The sequence below is a fragment of the Leptonychotes weddellii genome, unplaced genomic scaffold (assembly GCF_054177405.1).
Source record: "Leptonychotes weddellii isolate Sample4059 unplaced genomic scaffold, ASM5417740v2 HiC_scaffold_12673, whole genome shotgun sequence".
NCBI lineage: Eukaryota > Metazoa > Chordata > Mammalia > Carnivora > Phocidae > Leptonychotes > Leptonychotes weddellii.
In genome coordinates this window covers 1-6123 of record NW_027705707.1, presented here as the reverse complement: position 1 = coordinate 6123, position 6123 = coordinate 1, and the positions used below count along the sequence as shown (strand labels likewise).

Genomic DNA, 6123 nt, shown 5'->3' with positions numbered 1-6123 from the left:
GGGGGGCCGCCTGTTTGCGCATGCCCCGTTGCCGCAGGGGGAGACGCCTTCCCTGTCGGCGGGGGCCGCCTGCACCCCTGCTGTCCCCACCCTGCGAGGACCCCCCCAGCCGGTGCCACCCACCCCTGGCGGTGGGGCCGGCCTGCCTCCCGCCCCAGGCCTCCGCCGCCGCTCGCCCACGACAGCCCCTTCCCACTCCGCCCTGCCGGCTCCCTGAGCCCACTGTCCGCAACGACCCATGACGACCACAGAGAACCTTCTGGAACCCTGAGCTGGCGCGGCCTGAGACCGTGGGCACAGTGGGGTTCGGAGGCACAGCCACAGCAGGTGAGCAGGAGGACCCTCGCACCACAGTCGCGCTTCCCACAGCAGGAGCACGTCCCCCAGGCTGTCTGCGTGGGCGTGGCCAACTCCCGAGGGTCTCTGCGCGTGCGCACGCGCCGGTGCGCCTGCGCTCTCAGGTTCTAGGGATTCCAGAAGTTTCGGCAGGCATCGAAGGCCCCACCCTCACAGAGCCGGGAGGCGCGAAAGGTTCCAGTAGGTTCTGGGGACTTACCTCACAGGCCCAGCAGCACGTCAGTTCACTGAGAGAAGGTTGGGTGTCTCTGGGAAGGGGGAGGGGAGGGACAGCGAGGTGGGTTCCAGAAGGTTCTGGGCGTCGCCCAGGGCGGGCCTGGGGTGGGGGGCATCCCTCTGCCCTGGGGTCTCGGCCGCACCAGGACCCCTCCCAGAACACCTCTCCCCTGGCTCTGCGCCTGCTCCTTTCAGGCCCTTTGTGCGGGCTGAATTTGATGTCCTTTTCTTCGTTTCCGAGATGGAAACGAGAGCCTGGGCTGCCAGCCCTCCGACCTTTCCTAACGAATACTGGTGGAGCCTGCCTTTCCCTCCCCGGCCCTTGGGGCCATCCATGTCGGGCTGTGTTTTGTCACCTTGTCATTACCACGCTGTCCCAAATACTTTCCATCTTCTGCTGGGAGTGCTGGGGGAGGGGGCTGCGAGGTTTGCAAGGGTGTGAATTGGCGAACGGGACGATTTCCTCCATTTTCCCTGGGACTCACGTCTTGCTCGGGCCGGTGTTCAGGAAAAGGTACTCGGAGTTTCTCGAGTCCTTTTGGATATGAAACCTCCATGCCTCCCCGCCGCAAGACCCAGCTGCAAGAGCAGGCACTGCCCGGTGCCTGGGGGGTCGTCCTGGAGTAGAGCGCCAGGGTCTGGGCTCCGCTGTTGGGGGCCCAGCCCCTCACTGCCCACACTTTGGGGCCACCTGATTCTGCGGGGAGGGGACGGGTGGGGGTTGGGTGTGGCAGAAGGTTCCTGGGTCACACTGCAGCCTATGTGCACGTGAGGCTTCCGGCATCTCCCACACTGTAGTCACCCCCTTCCCCCCACGTTTGTCCGGACGCTGGTAGGAGCAGGGAATATCTGCATGGACAACGTTCTGGCACTTTCCCCAAGTTGCTCTTGAGGTGGGAGTCAACGAGTACATAAGGAGCAGCATCTGGGGGCGCAGGGACCTCGGGTGAGCCCCAGGTGGAGGCAGCACCGGGACCTGGCTGCCTTGGCAGAGCATTGTCTGATCGAGAGCAGGCAGGAGGACTTCCTGCAAGATGAAGTCACGAGGGAGGAAGCCTTCTTGCTGGGAAAGGCCTACTGCCCCCAGTGCCTGCGTGGAGCAGCTTGGGGCCCTGCTGGGTGGGATGCAGGTGCAGGTGGGGAGAGGAGCCGAGAGGCGTGTGCAGGTGGCTGGTGCATGCTGACCCTCCCTGAGGAGCTGTTCTCTCTGCTGATGTGCAGGGAGTGTTGACACTCTCAGTGCCCCTGTGGTATTTAAAAAGGTGTGGAGGTATAGAACGTGCAGATAATTATATCAGGAGAGCTTCCTTGCAGTTCCTTTTAACGTATATCTTCGTTTCATTTATTTGGATATTTGAAACCGATGGGAGTTTATACTGCAAACGTGTTGGATATATTTTATTGTAGACTCAACACTAAAAGAAAGTTGAAGTCAATAGCGGACAAAATGTATGTTACATGTTACGTGCCTTTTCAAAACTATGTTCTGCTGTACTTTGAAAGATAATTCCTCTAGGTACAGAATTCTAGGTTGGCAGGATTTGTCTTCCAACGCTTGACATGTTTTATTACAACCCTTTTGCTTGTATGGTTTCTGATGTGAAGTGCACTGTAATTCCCCTTCTTATTCCTTTGTGCGAGATCCTTAAAGTTTTCTCTTTGAACCGAACACTCGTGGCATTTCAAATGGTAGGTTTGAACATGCCCAGGTGTAGGTAATTTGTCTCTGTGTGTGTGTGTGCTCGCATGTGTGTCCGTGTGTGTGTATGCGTGCGCATGTGTGTGAGTGTGTGTGTGCTCGCGTGTGTGTCCGTGTGTGTGTGTGCGTGCGCGTGTGTATGTGAGTGTGTGTGCGCGCCTTTGTTCGTTTTGGTCTGGTACTTGTTTTGTTCTCTAAGCTTCCAGAGTCTTCCCAGTGATGTCCGTCCACTAACACTGGTAGGCCCCTAGCCGTGAGTATTTCAGGTAATTCTTCTGTGCTATTCTCTCCTCCTTTTGGTCTTTCAACTACCTGTATGTTACTTAAAAAACACCTTCCCACAGTTCTTGGATATTCCATTCTGTTCTCTCATCATTTTTTTGTCTTTGTTTTTTTGGCTGGGGAGATTTATACTGACCTGTCTTCAAGCTCACTGAATCTTTCCACATCTGTGTCTTGAGTCCATTGATGTGCCACCTGCAGCATTCCTCATCTCCGCCACACTGGTTTTGGCTTCTAGCATTTCCATTTGACTCTCAGAGTTTTCGTCTCTATGCTCACATTGCGTATCTGTTCTCACGTGTCATCTGCTTTTTCCACTGGTGTTCTTCATGTCTGAATCCTAGTCCTGTCCCATCCCGTCCCTCTCTGATGACTGACGTCTCTGTTATATAGGTCTTGTCCTCGTGCTTGCTTTCCCTCTTCAAACTGTTTTCTTGGCTTTTGGCACGCCTTGTATTTCTGGTTGAAACCTGGACGTGTGGAGCTGGTTAATAGGAACTGCTGTAAATAGGCTTTGAGCATGAGGATTCATGTTACCTGCCTTAGGAGTGGGACTCTGTGTAATGTTTTCTGTAGCTCTAGTTCCCTTAGGTTTCACATTCTTGAGTGTCCTTGTTTCTGTCTCCTGTTGTAGCTCGCATCTTTCCTGTGCATTGCTCCTAGGACAGAGGGTGTGTTTTGTGGCACTTTCAGTTGCTATCCTTCCAAAAGAAAAAGAAAGGGCTTGGTGGCCAAGTGCTGGGGGCTGGATGTGGACTCTTGTGAGAATGGGAGACTCCCGAGGACTGCTGTTCACACCCAGCCTTCAGCACTTTGTCAAAATTACATGTAACTGCTCCTACCGGTTTACAGCTCCAGCAGCTTCTGCTCCAGGTAAGCGTGTTTCAGGGTGGCCTGGCAGGGTCCACCAGGCTTGCCAGATTTGGAACTGTCACTTCTGTCGTCCTCAGTTCTCCGAGGGGCTACTAAATGTGGTTGGTTTTCAGTTTGGCAAGTGTTTTCTTTTGGGAATGATGGTCCCAAGCTCCTACTCTGTAGGACTAAATGCTTCGGTCTTCCTCCATCTGTTTGGATGAAGCAGAGATAATGGAACTAAAGAATGGGGTAAGAAGAGAGAGGAAAGGAGAACAGGCTCACTGGTTACACGAAATGGCCATTATTAATCATGATGATGAGCGGGAACCAAAGGGCACCATTGAAAAGTGACAACCGGTAGTAAATAAGTAGGAAAATGTGGAGAAAGAAAGCTGTTTCAAGAGATCTGAGTATAAGGTAAAACTGAAACAAAAATACAAAATTGAACTATCCAAAGAAATATTAAAAAGAACAGGGACAACACATCACACAAAGAACCAGCCAACATAATTAATATTACATATTAATATACATAATAATCATAACACACAGAGTGTCTCTGAGGGAGTTTACACCAAACGTACCAATCATTTCAACATATATCAATGGCTTAACTTACCTATTAACTGGTGTGTGGGCACGTAGGGCCGGGCCTAGGCTCGGCCTAGGTAGTGAGAGGGGTGGGGCGTGGGCGGGGTTGGTGTCAGGAAGCAGGGCCTGGAGTGGTTGGGGTCGGGGTGAGCGTGAGTAGGGCTGGACCTGGAATCTGGTTGGCATGGATGGTGAGGCATAAACTGGATTACCAGACGAGGGGATGGGCCAGTAGGTGTGCACCCTGCCCGAGAGACCACACTGCCTCCCCTGGACCCATGGGGGTGGACACATAGGAAGTCAGGCCTAACCCTGGAGCCACAGAGCTGAGCATGTGGCCTCACTCCTTGTGTCCAGGGCCAGGCACTGCTGGACATGACGATCCTCCTTGCTTTGCTCCTGGTCATGGACCTGCCACGGGTGGAGACAAATGTCACCGTGTCTGGAAAACAAGGTAAGTTTGGGCCCCTCAGCCTCCTGACTGGCAGAAGAAGGCAGGCCAGACCTCATCGGCAGACATGGCGGGGCCACCGGAAATGGACATTGCCACGGCCCCAGGGGGCTCTGGGCAGTTGGAAGCACAGGCATCGGGGAGCAGGAGAGGGTCAGGAGAGCAGCCTGTGGATTTGGACACGTAATGGGAGAGCCTGTCGTCTTGGGGCTCCCCCGCCAAGGGCAGGTAGGAGTGGCTGGAATCCTGGTTTCCTCCCTAGCACCCTGCTGTCTCCTCAGTGTCCCCTCATACTGCCTTCCTGGAAGATGTCAGGCTGGGAGCCACGCCTGGCCTGGTCCTCATGGGACCTTCCAGGGCTGTCTCCGAGAACTGGAACAGCGGTGAGAGGGTGACCAGCTTCTCTCCCGGGAGCGGGTCCTGCCCCAATACAGACCCAACAGCAGGCTACTGCACAGGGGTCAGGGCGCAGGGCCTAAGAGTGTCAAGGAGGGTGTAGCTGTTGCTGGAGGAGGTTAGGTGGCCCAGGAAGGTGAGCGGGAAGGGCCCGGGAGAGCAGATGGCAAATCTGTCGAGCCGCCGAATGTGAGATGCCACATTCGTGCACGCGTGGAGGGTGCTTCTGTGAAAGGTATGGGTGCGCAGGCTGGTGGTGTGGGTGTCCGGGTGCACTGGTGCGTGTCTGTGTGTGTACATGTCCGTGCCGTGAGTCTGCGTGTGGGTGTGTGAGCGAGGCACAGCCCGGGGGAGGAGGAGGGAAGCCCAGGAGAGAAGGCAAAGGACTCGAGACCCACTGGTTTTGTGCTCACTCGGAGGAGGAGGAGGATGGTGGGTGTTCATCTGATAGGGCTGGGGACTGTAACTGTCCACTTTGTTGTTATTCCTCCTTTCAGACGTAGCACTGAGGTGTCATGTATGTGAGAGAGAGAATAGTTTCAACTGCACCCATGAAACGAACTGTGGAGAGGGTGTTAAGTTTTGTTCTTCTGTTGCCGTGAGTAAGTATCTCAGTTCATACTGGGTTCACAGGCAGGTCAGTAAATACTAACAGGAAGTAGGGTCTGTCCAGTTTTTCTCAACAGGGAATAACTAATAGAAAAGTGACCTTTAAAAAAATTGGAGCGCGGACGCCTGGGTGGCTCAGTTGGATAAGCGACTGCCTTCAGCTCAGGTCATGATCCTGGAGTCCCTGGATCGAGTCCTGCATCGGGCTCCCTGCTCGCCGGGGAGTCTGCTTCTCCCTCTGATCCTCCTCCCTCTCATGCTCTCTGTCTCTCATTCTCTCTCTCTCAAATAAATAAATAAAATCTTAAAAAAATAATTGGAGATCACCCTGAGCTGAAACCAAGAGTCGGACGCTCAACTGACTGAGCCACCCAGGTGCCCCTATTTGTATTCATTTTTTTTAAGATTTTATTTATTTATTTGACAGAGAGAGACACAGCGAGAGAGGGAACACAAGCAGGGGGAGTGGGAGAGGGAGAAGCAGGCTTCCCGCCGAGCAGGGAGCCTGATGCGGGGCTCGATCCCAGGACCCTGGGATCATGACCTGAGTCGAAGGCCGATGCTGAACGACCGAGCCACCCAGGCGCCCCTATCTGTATTCATTTTTAAGTGAAAAATGCAGCTTTAATGATTTCACTTGTCCCGCGGAGAATAGCTTTTACAAGAG

The 6123-nt window shown here is 54.1% G+C and overlaps 1 long non-coding RNA gene across 1 annotated transcript; it reads left to right on the top strand.

Moving 5' to 3' along the window:
- The first annotated feature begins 437 nt into the window (after positions 1-437).
- Positions 438-5599, top strand: LOC115936540 (uncharacterized). Its single transcript, XR_004071974.2, has 3 exons — positions 438-594; positions 4358-4454; positions 5345-5599. It is a non-coding gene; the product is annotated as an uncharacterized LOC115936540 (long non-coding RNA).
- Positions 5600-6123: the final 524 nt, after the last annotated feature.